This window comes from Rhyacophila brunnea, unplaced genomic scaffold (genome assembly GCF_057557595.1).
Source record: "Rhyacophila brunnea isolate RB1 unplaced genomic scaffold, BYU_Rbru_1.0 scaffold_1, whole genome shotgun sequence".
Taxonomy (NCBI): Eukaryota; Metazoa; Arthropoda; class Insecta; order Trichoptera; family Rhyacophilidae; genus Rhyacophila; species Rhyacophila brunnea.
Window position 1 is genome coordinate 54,888,905 of NW_028232751.1, and position 13,714 is coordinate 54,902,618.

At 35.6% G+C, this 13,714-nt stretch overlaps 1 pseudogene across 1 annotated transcript; it reads left to right on the plus strand.

Moving 5' to 3' along the window:
- Positions 1 to 5,207: 5,207 nt before the first annotated feature.
- On the plus strand, positions 5,208 to 13,436 carry LOC147079978 (cell cycle checkpoint protein RAD1-like; annotated as a pseudogene). Its single transcript, XR_015070554.1, has 4 exons — positions 5,208 to 5,315; positions 7,527 to 7,835; positions 11,590 to 11,787; positions 13,290 to 13,436. The product of XR_015070554.1 is annotated as a cell cycle checkpoint protein RAD1-like (transcript).
- The last annotated feature ends 278 nt before the right edge of the window (positions 13,437 to 13,714 follow it).

A 13,714-nucleotide genomic window follows, 5' to 3' on the forward strand; every position in this document is an offset into this window, starting at 1 on the left:
TTCACATCAATTTAAAGCCTTTCGATTTCTTCTGGTGTTATATCTTCTTTTATAGATAATAATTCGGGAAATTGATACAATTCTCTCTTCAGAAGGTTACTATGAAGAAGATCAAGTTTTCCGATAAATAAGGGCACAGTATTTTTACAACTAATAAGTGTTTTAGTGGCACCATGAAGCTGGAGGTTGATTTCATTAAATCATTTGAAAATATCTGCCAAATAAAAAAGCACCATGGTATTTCCTGAGGACGTGCATTATTGGGTCTCTTAATCTCATCAAAATGATGTTTGCCAAAATCTTTACCGGAACACTGAGTAGCGTAATGCCTCGGTAATTTTCGCAGCTTAGAGGGTCACCTTTTTAAAGAAGTGTGATGATTTCACCATTCACCCAGTCCCTTGTGCAGCGCTCTTCTTCCCACACCTTTGTCATCAGATGAAACATAGGGTGCAGGATTGCGCTCAAGCTGTACTTGAGGAATTCAGGATGCATCCCGTCTCCCCCCGGTGCCTTCAATGGCATCTTGGCTTCAATTTCTTGGGCTACTTTCCACTGTTCTTCTCTCCGAGAAGCATTCATTATAATATCATAATAATTAAGTAGCCAATTCAGTACCTGCAATAACACAAACATCCTTGTAATACTATCACTTCAAATATCAATTCATTACTACTGTACTAATGGAAGATGATAATGTAATTTGAAACTATAAAATAATGCTAATGATAATATGTGCAGCACTGATGAGTAAATTGAAATATTCCTTGAAATTGTTGGTTTAAAGAATTATCATCACTTTAATGATTGCAATAATATTGAGGTTATGTTATGACATTTACTTGCTTGTATTATTTTGAGACATTTCCTTCGCACGCCTCATGATTAATTCGATTCTTTCAGGAGACATAGTAATAATAAATTGAATTATAGCTTATAAAGTAGATAAGTATATTATTACTATCAAAAATGAACTGTAGATAGAACAATAACGTTTGACATCCTAAACACGGGAACAGCAAATAGCGATGACTCAATGACGTTTAATTCGAACTGGTGTGAACATAGCCAATGGTCAAAAGCAATACGGTGATGGCGCGACTCAACGCTGTCTTCCTTTCAGCGCGTGACAAAAACTAAAATTCCCTGCGAGATGATTACATTCAACGCATTTATTCTTTCGAAATATTACGAAAAATAAATCATCGCATATTGTTAATATACAAAATTTACTTACATAGCGGCGTTAATTCGACTGGTCCCTTTTCTGCTTTACGCATATATGTAATATGGTTAGTTTTGCATACTCAACTCATTTTAAGAAATTTCAGACTTATCGCCCTCTTCCTTTCGCACACAGATATATAGGTATATTATCGTCTAATAAAGCCAGTTTAAATGTAAATATGAGAATGATCCCGCCGTTCCATAACACTGTAAACAGTTATTAGTGCCAATAAATCCATGCACGTGTACAGGTGCCATTAAAACCAGCACATCTATCTATACACAAGACTGCTATCGTGGGTAGTTTATCATGTTTGTGTTAGGTATATCGAAGTATTATAATTGTTAGAATAAGTTAGCCGTCTGAACCAGGGTTACCCAACCCAAATCGTTTTTTGGCAATTTTTTGGTAATACCTATGTGTATTCAAGAAAACACGCATTCATAATTTTTATTTATTATAATGAAAAGAACAGGAATGAACATGTGAAAATTAATAATTTGTGTGATTTTATATTTTTGTGAGAAATAAAAGTATTTATCTGGTTTTGATTTCAAATAAGAATGAAATTCTTTGCAGAACTTCTTAAAATCTACCTACTCTGGTAATTAACATTGCTTTAAGAACTGCGACTTGCAATTGTGTTTTTTGAATCATCCACAAGTTATTTATAAGACAAAATACCCTTTCTACCAGTGCAGTAGTGCTGGGCGGACATAGAATGTATTAATAATTATATGAAAGTTCTTATGATTCAAATTATTGGTGGGAAAGTGTTTGAGCAATTACACCCAACGACTTTCAGTTGAAACATTCCCAGTAGTTAGAAATAAGTGAATAAGCGTTAATTATTTCTTGTATCTTGGTTACAATAATTTAATTTATAAATCCTTTTTCAATCAAGACATCCATTGGTTAAATTCGCCCATTCAAATATGTCTAACTGTTTCTGTGGGTTGCTCTCTTTCTGAAAACAGGACATTTTGGATTCCCAAAGCTGTGCTTGGGGACAACGGGATGGGCTACCCAAAAATGCGACGTATGGTCACTTAGGTAGGTACCTATATCATGAAATTTCAAACAAGCGAAGACTGGTTTGACAAATTTAAACTGCGGCATTCTTTATAGGTATAAGTAATATTAAATTCAGAGTAAACTGCCAGTGCAGATAAAGATGATGCAATTGAATTCATTTTTTCAGTCTCTTATCTACTTTTGTATATTCAACATTCTTTCATATTTTCTGGAAACAAATTATGTACTATGTAGGTAGGACTGCTTGTATATTTTTTATTCAAAAATCATTCAAATTGGTTTGGAGCAAATTAATATGTTTAGGTATGTAGGTACATGTTCTGTCACTCTTTTTCGAGAATGTTCTTATTTTATTTTGTACAAATAATGCTTTTCTCTGCTGAGACCATTCCAATGGGTATAAGTAAAAAAAAACAGCAAACTTTAGTCTGAGCTGCATCACATCTATAAATAGAGCATATTGTTTGGAATTCATTTCAATGATGTCATGCCATTGTTTAAAATGAATTTGTTTCAATACAATATAGGTGCCTATTGGGCAATGACATTAATATGGACAAAGCATCTAGAAAATAAAATGACACTCACTTTGTGTCGATCTGGTCTGCCAGATGGCGAAATTCATATTTTAATATCGGTATCCTACGCTCAAATGAACATTCTGCTTGCAAGCGGCCTGGCGACACTGCTGTGTCTGCCCATACAAAATTTCTGACTGTCAGGTTTCGACTCCACCGTTATTGTTGTGTTACAAAATGCCAATGTGCCTAGTTAAAAATTGTAAAAAAATCTACTAAACACTCCCAAGAAAGATGGGATATCACTTTTCATGTGTTAATATTATTTATTATTTATAAAATGCCATTTTAAGATATTGATGAATGTTTATTCAATGCAATTGAATGATAGAAACCATTGGACAGTCAGTCGCCTGTGATTCGCTGGGCTCACTTGCGTCTAATCTCCGAGAAGTCATAAGTAACCGAGAATCTGTTTCTAACGCAATGAGTCATGACACTAATACGCCATTACAATAAAGGTTATATTAGTATAAATTCTCGAAGCTTGTATCGCATAATGGAAACGGATACGTCATATGGTCACGTGACATCTACCTATACATCTGTGAATGACTTTCATACACAATTTCTCGTGCGCGCCGGGTATGAAGTGAGTTGTCCATTTAATATGTCATTGCTATTGGGTTTTTAAAATAATTCTAGTACCTAATCTGTATTATATTATAAACTGGCATCACACGGTAAGCATTGTGCCATCATCTTCAACTGTTGCAAGTTTTCAATGGGAGGGAACGAGATGGATGCTGAAGCGGGGGGGGGGGGGGGGAGAACCGCACGCCAGCTTAAAGAAGACGGACTCTATAAGAATTTCTAATGCAAATACCACAATCAAAATTATTCCACTGTTTACAAATTCTAGAGTTCAGGATTAGGTACATGTAAATTGTATACATTACATTTCGCCAGAGCACAGTTCACTGTGAGCTGTCTTATCAGAAAGTGATGTAATTGAGATTTTTATGCATTCTTCTTATGAGTATTGCACAGTTTCGATTTTATTAGATTCAATAAGAACATTAATTTATTATTGATTTGTAGGTAGGTAGCAAATATATTCTGATACACTGTCGTTATCAGATATTTGATACTCAAGTACATCTTGATACTTATGAGCACCTACCAGAATTTTATATAAATTATTGTACAGTACTCTCTCAGTAATCCGCCACCTCAAAAACCAGACAAGTGTCCAATTAGTGAAAGCAGCGGATTATAGTGCATACATACAAAATATGCTAAAAATTAAAACAGGTAGGTATTTCGTAAAAATGATTTTTTTTGAGAAATTTCTACTAGCAAATTACGGTTTTATTTATTATCAAAATCAAGTATTTACTAAATTATACATATTTATAAACTAAGTTTATTAACTAAATATTAAACAGTAAATCACTTCACACAACCAGTTATTCAGTGAGGCAGATATTCTTGAATGACTTTGGATTCCTAGCTTTCCTTATGACCAAAAGCTTCATTTTGTGTGTCCAGTTTGCATTGGAGCACGGCATAATTATTGTAATGCGGTCCTTGGACACTTTCCAACTTGGTATATTACTTTCTTCGCGATGAACGTACATTTTACTAAGGAGAAGTTTCCAAAATAAACCCGTCTCATCTGCGTTGTATACTTGTACGTGGCGGACTACTGAATTTGACAATCGAATACCGGCGAATTATAGAGTTTGAATTTTGCTTTCAACTAGTAAAAATAACGGCTGATTACAGCAGTTGTCGGATAATCGAGCAGCGGATTACTGAGAGTGTACTGTAATTCGACCTCTACTTATCTACCTATTTTCTTCTGTTTTTCCATTTTATTACAGTTTTGATCTTTACTATGCAGTCATCTATTTCCGATATATTATATCGGAGTGAATTGTGATACGGCCAACTGCATACATATACATTACCCAATGGTGTGTAGGTGTGTAGAAGCTAATTTAAAAATAAAATCTTGTCAAATTTTTTATAAAACTTATCAAGTAATTTGGATTTGTTTCATTTTTTTTCAGTATCTGATGACGTTGTCCTTCTGTTCTATTCAACATTCGCAAGCATATTTGAACGCGCGTGCGAGATCATCGATAGACCCGACGCAATCACTTCGCTAGAAAATAGCCTGCGTATCGCTGCCGAAATCAAAGGACACTCAGACCAAATCTACCGACTTGTTCCGAAGAAAAACAACTGTCCGTGTCCCGCGCTTCATTACAAAGTGTTGACGTCTGTACTCGCCTAGAGTATTTCACGGCCAGTACGGTACCGTAACGAATTCTATATGTGCAATTGATGATTTGCTTCAGAATTAAATAAAACACTGATAATAATAATAGACAATTAATTTATAAAACATCGAGATGGTGTTTGATACGCAAGATGAATTTCTGGGAGGTCCTGAATACATTTTTACTGCGCTTCTCGACAATGTGAAGATGCTCTGCTCTGTTCTGAAGGCCATCAATTTTCAAGAGGTCAGTAAATATTCAATATTATATTACAGTCGAACTTGGTTATTACGAGGAAGATGGGACTGACTGAATTTGCCCATTGTAAGCGTTACTCGTTATATCAGAGAATAGTTATTTTTAAATGAGGGGTCACATTACACAAAAAGTAAAAAAAAGTCGAAAATAAAAAATCTGAAAACCATCGTTTTCAACACTCATTTTAAAGATAAATTTGGTATTTAGTGAAGAATTAGGACTATCATGGAAGGTTGGCCGTTCAGCAAAATGCACTAGAACCTCGATTTTATTATTATGAACTTAACTATGTAACATTATACCATCGTGTTGCTTCTCAGTACGACTACCAAATTTAAACACATCATAGTTAACCATATTTTCTACTAAAATAACTAAAAATGTATACCACCAACTTTATTTTTAACACAAAAACAATAAATTTCAGCAACACAAGCTCGCAGTTTTTAAATGAATGTAATCAGTTAAATCCATATTTACTGGCGACGTTTACAAAGAATATAATTCAGCTTTAGAAATTCTACCTTACTCTAACGCATTATGCGGAGTTATAAGCATGCTGAATGCTTACTCACTCGCACTTATCGTTCGTTTTTGTTCAGGCCTTGATTCCAATTTTAGAAGATAAGAAATACTAATAAAATTACATCCATTTTTCATCAGGATCAATTTTAAGTAGGATGTTCATTGCTTTGAAATATTCGGTTATATTTTTAGACATTTTTCCATTACATCCCATTACAAAAATAAATTTATTTCTCTGATGCCAGAATACTTTTCAATGGTTTCCAACCCTTTATGTTACTACGCCTCCCTTTAAAAAAAAACTAATCTCGCACCTCCCCCCTTAATAATACAGACACCTTTTTAAATAGTCAAGAATGTACTTATACAAAAATGAAATAATTACAAGATAAAAAGAACTTTTTATAAACAACGTTTTTAAATTTTCTGTTGACTCATATAAACTTGACTTGACTATCTTAAACGATCAAAAAAATGTACTTGATAGAAATAATACTGAAATGTCATTTTGATATTTCATATTGATTTCCATAGTAACGCACGTATATATTAATAATTTAGTTGCTAGGGCCCCAGACCCCTAGCAACCAATAATAGTGGATTGGATTACGGATTTCTTCCGAAATAACTTTTCATACAAAACAGAATTAACTGAAAATGAATTCAATTCTACTTAAAGATGGCTAAAAGTATTAAAAGAATGCATTGGCATCGTTTTCTGATATATTCTAAAAGTTTCAAATGTCTAGCTAGTCGGGAAGTTAGTTAAAACTCGATCGCAAAATTTGTACTAAATAAAAAACCACCAGACAAATAAGAATACGACTTAATAAAAACGTAAAAAGATAATTATAAAAATAAACAATGTTTTACTAACTACCTATATTATATGAATTTTTAAATTAATTTGTTTTTCATGCGATGAATGTGCTTGTTCATTAGCACAATCAATTTCAATCCAAATTCATCTTCGTTGACAAATGGATTCTATCATGGGCCCCACATCCTGAAGCAGGCAGCCAGGCCAGGATCTTTGGCGGGCCCACCTACCTATCGCTGAGGTTAAGGGCAGTGTGGTGCACTAATGTGTACCTAAATTATATACGGGAGTTATCATTTAAGTATATCATTTTTACTATTAATGAGATAATGTGAAAAGTGCATTAGAAAATTAACCAAGAACTCGGTAAATAGATTTTTGTTTGCTTCAATATATCTGGTGCAGAAATCATTTAAAAGTGGAAACATGGCGAACTTATTTTTTCCAAAGCTCCATTTTTTTATGAATACTTTCACTTTGTCTTTTTAATTCAGTGAAAGAATTAGTGGTCCTTGTATTGATTTATATTTATAACAAATTTGCCTCAAATTTCAACATTACGATTTGATCCTTTTATTTCATTTTATCACGAGATAGCCAGCGTGCTTCACAATAGTATTGAAGTGAGGTATTATAAAATTAGTCTCCATATTTTCAGACAGGTTTGCAAACAACCTTTTACAGGACTGTTTTTTATGTAGTTTATAACTAGCGGCTGTTTTATAAACTATGTATTTGCAAACTGCAAGCCTGTGGCTACATTAATTGTGTTATACTTTTTGCGCCTCCCTGTTTGGAAATCGCTGGTTTATGCCATTAACACTACAATAATTATTTTTTTTAATCCTCTACAGTGGGCCACGTTCTGTGCTTCGTAACAAGGCCTCAAGTTCACGGTCGAGTAGAGCAAGTGCGTGCAGGCCTCCGCGTACATCTCTGTGGCCAACTTCAGCCAGTACCGAGTGCCCGAGAAGCACAATGTGGATTTCAAAGTCAACCTGACAGTGCTAACGGAATGTCTCAACATCTTCGGATCGTCCGAGGACTGCAGTATCGAGATGTACTACAAGGGCAATTGGGGACCTCTCTTCCTTTTGTAAGTCTTCTTCACCGATTCTTTGGCATATGATTTAACCAAGAAAGATTTCAATTTATTTACATGTGTGAACATTTATTAAGATAGAAGTTTTAAACATTCGACATTATATGAAACAATATACTTAACTGAAAATAAGTTATCTTACATTGGTGCAATTATTAAGGTTATACGGAAAGTATACAATCCAAAATTTGGGCAAAAATGAATCATGTTTGGCAATATTTTTGATTGAACTATTTGAGGAAGCTGTAGTTTTGTGGAGAATAGAGAACACAGGGATGTATTCTAGGCACTAAAATTTTCATGATTGACTGCTGGGTTACAGGAGCGCTCCCGCTGGATACCGGATCACGCACTCGTAGACTTGGTTTGATTTTTGTTATGTTTATCGCTTTCGCGACGAGTCACCCTGCACTTGTTTCTGCCAATTGTTATTGAGTTTATCTTCTTCGTCATGTCGGGTATTCACTAGCTACAATGTGTCGCTCCAGAAGTTACCAAAGGCAACACCATTTTCCTCGGCTTGTAGGATCTTGTCGTCGAAGTTGTAGCTTACCGGGCAAGCCTTGCATGAAAATAGGTGCTCCATGCTTTGCATTTCACCTCACTCGCTGGTTTGGTCATCAAAGAACCCCCATTTCACCATGTCTCGGGTGCGCCATACCATGGTTCTCAGTCTGTTCTGAGACTGGCTCCAGGTGGGATATGATGCTCTTCTGGCTTTACCCAATTTTCGAGGCCCTCAGATGCTAGGTTCGCCTCCCATGCGGATAGTCTATCATCTACGGGTGGGACCATAGCCCCCATAAAGGGGGGACTGACAAGGCTCTAGCCCGGGGGCCCGGGCTTTGAGAGGGCCCGGTCTGGTGGATTGATCAAATAAGTGAGATTAATAAACATTATAAATTAGAGTTAATAGTTTTAAAAAAAAGTCGCCATTATCGTTCATGGACATTTTTTTTTTGTGATTTTACCGAGGCTTTGACTGCGACTCGCTGTCATATCGCCTCTTCTCTTCTAGAAGGTGATCCGTCGATCAGGTCCTCACTCCTATTCTGTTAAATTGCTTTATATTTTGCCTAGCTCTTCCGTCTTTCTTTCTTTCTTCTTTAGACGCCAGTGTTTTATGCACCAGAATCGCTCTCCTCCATATCCACCCCCTCTGTATTTTCGATACATCGTGTAATCATTGAATTTCAGATAGTCTAATTCAGACCTCAGTCAAGTCTCTGAGATTAATGCTATTGTTATTTTTTGTCTTTTCGAGTAAAGTTCTATATCATTCTTTTTTTGCTTCACACTTCTGGCATTCCATTGTAAAATCCTAATTTGTTTTTTACTATCCATTTTGTTGCAGAACCTCCCCTAGAATTTCTCCTAAATTTCCTTTTAAATTTGCTTTAATTATTAGTTGTTTAATGATATGCTGCCAGTCTACCCCTTTCAGCAAGACTTTCATAATTTCTCCCATCGCATTAACCTCTGTCTTCCCCTTTGAATTTTCCTTATTTTTTGTAGGCTTTACGCTACTACCTGTAGCTGTTATTGTTGAGCCTGAAGCTTCTACCACCACTTCTTTTTTTTTGTTTTCCTTTATTTTTTGAATTATTTCGCTTTCATCTCTTCCCACGATTTTTTTTTTGTTTTAATATGTCAGCATAGCTGTTACTTAAGGTGACGCATCAGTGAAACGCCAAAAAATTTTCAACTGTACACGCAACGAAATTTTGTACTTGCTTCGCATTCATTGAGAAAACGTCGAGTTAGACATACGTCACTTTGCTGCGTGATGGCGACGGGCCAATTAATTCTAAAATCGTGTAAAGATGACTAAAAACGTTACCCATTTACTTTAAAAAGAAAACATGTCAATGAATATATTATTATTGTTACTAATAGAATAATAAACAGAACATAAAATGGACATATGTTGGATTTATATGAGAAATAATATTTCGTTTGACAGGTGTCATCTGCACCCGCGACCCGCAATCCGCACATCGTCTAGCAACGATCTTTTTAGACCGTGCCTCAACTAATGCATGGCCTTAACATATTTTTTTTTGCTTCCTTGAAAGGTATGTTCATTTTTATTATTGCTTCTTTGCAATTCTTTTCTTCTTGCCACTTTGGGCATTTTTGGGTGTTTGCCGCGTGGTTTACCTTTGCAATTGATGCACGTAATTTCCTCATTTTTTTTCGCAAGTTTTATGGTTTTCACCGCACTTGGGGCACGTTTCTACTTTACTGCTGCAATATGCCCATATCGCCAGCATTTGTAGCATTGCATTACCCTGAATACATACGGTTCTACAGCAAAAGAGACGCCATATATGTGAATTATTCTCGGCAATATTTTCTCCTCAAATTTAATACTGACTGACGAGGTCTTCGTAAGCTCTCCTGTGTCACTTTTTCTTGTCAACCTCTTAAGGTTGGTCACTTTTGCATCACTTTTGATTTCCATTTGCATTTCTTGGAGGTCCATATCAATGTTGACTTTTCTTATTACTCCATAAGAGCAGGAGTCATTCTCTTTAATCACAAAACCGAGATCTCTAGCTTGTTTTACTTTATCTGCTTCTTTTTCGTCTTCTACTTAGTTGTACGTCTTTAAATTTTTGTTGTAAATTTTCTGTATTTTAACTCCTGCCTTATGGAGCATCTGCGCTATTTTCAACTTTAATGGTATTTTACTTCCCGTCGCTATCATGACGATGTTTTCGTTTCTCTTTGAAGCGACCCCAGAGTCTCTTCTGGGTTTTTTTCCAGAGGTCACAGTCTGCCATTTTTCTTCTTTTCTCCAATCACTTCCTCTTCATCATCGTTTCTTTTCTTCTTGGTTTTTTTGGTTTCATTCACGTCCTCAGTAGTGTTTACCATTTTAATATTTTTGCCTTTCACGCGGACTTTGAAATCGCGTAACAGTGTGAACAAATAACAGTGTGGACAACCCCTCGCTCACCACGTTTGGCGCACTAGTTGGTCCCGTGCAACAATAAAAATTATTATTCACTCTTGCGATCTGTTAATATTAATAATATATTAATTTGTGCAGTATGTATACACTAAATAATTTATACACTGTAAATCTCGGCTGTCTATTTTCACCTAATAATCTTTCTTTCAGACTTCACTTATTTATATTAAATTCTGGTAACAACAATTTTACTTTCTATTCGACACGGACGTTCTACTCAAATACTCAAGTCCAACTGTTCATGGACATTAACATTTTAATTTATATAATTGTGCGATGTAATTTTTAATAGTGTGTGTCGATACTCGACAACTCCACGATTAAAGTAGATGTAATAAAAATCGCTAATAATACACTGTATAAGTACCTTTAATTTGACCTGAAACACAATTTGAAAAACGTTAATATAGTGCGTGACACTGCTTTTGACTTAACCGATAGGTAGGGGGGCCGCCAAAGATCCTAGCCTGAGGGCCCGCTTTAGGATGTGGGGGCCATGGGTGGGACAGTCAATGGTATAGATGTCGCCATAAAGTTTTTTCTGGAAAAAACATGCAATGAGTTTATGATTGAAAACTGTAAACGCGGCGGCGGTTGAATTGTAACTAAACAATTATTGGTGATGTGTCTTTTGACATTAACAATTGGAGGGGTATATGGTCGGGAATGTTTGGTAAAAGTTTTATGACAATATTGGCGCAAGCAATGTTTATTTTAAATTTTGCATAAATAGTCGAAAGTCCCTTTTCAAAAAAAAGAATATAAATGCCAATCTACATGCTAAGTAAATCTTGTTTGTTTAGGTTGGAACCTCTGACCGGTGACGATGTGGTGACAGACTGAAATAAAAACGCAAGAAGCGAATGAGTTGATGTACTTCAAATGGGACGAGGATGTGTCAGAGCAAGCCACTCAGCTGGTGAAAGGACCACAGCTGCTGGCTGTGCTCAGCGACCTGGAGAAGTCTTCCGAGGTCATCCAGATGCGAATATCTTCTGACTATCCGCATTTCACCTTTACCACAGTTGGGCCTCAGGTAAGAGATATTTTAATTCATCTAATTCAGGAACCGGGGAATGAGGTAAAAATTTGTCTACTATATATTGGAAATATGTATCTGTCCAACTTTTAAAGTTGTATCTGTCATGTGAAAATGACTGAGATGCTGCTGCCTTTTGCAAATAATCTACCTACCTCTGTGTACAATATCTTTTCCCTTTGAAAACAAAGAACAGAAATCGCTAGATCTCGAAGACAGCATCCGAGTTGCAACACATAAAAACCAAAAACTATATATTAATATTACTGTATCAATGTAGTTTTTATCAAACACTATTCTTCAAAAGCCTGGAGTGAGATGTTTCTGGAGTTTATAATATCTAGTTTTGTGAAAAATTGATGACGCCCTATAGAATATATTAGTATTAACATTGATGATAATTTTGTCTCGTTTCCTTGATATCGGACACGTTCCACAGTTTTTTCTGCGAGGTCGGCGAAGTCGTCAACCTTCGTTATAAGTTCTCTCACCTCCAGGTCATCATGAGGGCCCTCGATGGCTTCCCAGGTTTGCAATTGTACTTCAATCTACTTCAGTGGCGAAGGGTGGAGGTAGGCTGTTAAAATCTGACATAAATAGTGCACACTAAATTTTGTCAGTCATATGTATGTTTTCATTACTACAAATTGCAAATAGTGTTGGTCTTAGACTATAGATACATCTAGACACCACCCATTGCATTGCTAAATGAAGCCGCGTGCCTTGCGTTTGGATTGTGGGCGAGCAAACGCATTCGTCTACAATGTTCGAGACCATAGACCATTTCGCTAGTGCTCGCACTAGACGCTCGCACTAGACGCTCGGAATTAAAATATAATTTTCTATTTTTTTAAGGTATAGTATTTTTAAGCGGTCAAAATGCAACCATTAGATAAAGATATCCATAATTTAAGTTATTTTAAAGAAACACTAGGTCACTGATATTAAAATATATAATAAAATATAAATAATTTATCACGAACAGGTATCCATAGCGTATCCAAATTGTTACGGTTTGGTTAATTGTAGAGTGTGAACGAACAACGATGAATGGCACATTTGCAAAATGTTAAGGAATAAATAGAACAAATAAAATTATTATTTTATTTCAAAGATGTAGTTATTCATACAGGGTACACAATTGAATAATAATTTATTATAAAAATAATCCTTAATTAAAAAATCAATAAGCAATAATTCCTGTAGGAGAATAATGACAAACAGCGTAGCATGTATGCGCCTTATAGCGTTTTTCTTGCGAATAAAATTTTTATACGAGAATAACGATGAACAGCATGTGCCGTACAGCATTGTTCTTGTGCATGATTAATCGACTAAAAATATTAGTCAAAGAAAATAGGTCATGTATTTGTGACATTCATCATTATTCTACTCTACTTTTGGTATTTCCCTGGAATTATGAGTTCTTTCTTAGAAATATCTTGGTACATTATATCTTAGAATGTATCCTAGTCTTTGAGCTTTTTGTTTACTTTCAGGTGGCAATGAAGTGTGACTCTCGAGGAGTGTTGCTGGTGCAGGAGATGATTGAAAAGGAAGGGCAGCATCAGATGTTCATCGAGTACCACATAATTCCACTCGTTCTGGACGGCGATGACGACACAGAGGAAGCAGAAGCAGACTAATGCATCTATTCATGCAAGTTTGTGAAATAAATGTGGATTTAATGTCTGACTGACGATATTGTGTCACTGCTTTGGAATCACAAGGTTGTATAGTACCTACTCATGTCATGTTGGTTCAAAAGGTTATGTTAGGATCTTTAGGCGATAAGATTAGTAATATTGCTCATTACAATGATACAAGCTGATCGCATTCATCTCGGTTGTGTGCGTTGGACTGGCGCTTATTTAAGCAAACTATCTTGTTGATTGTTATGTCTAGCTTTCGAAGAAGTAGATTT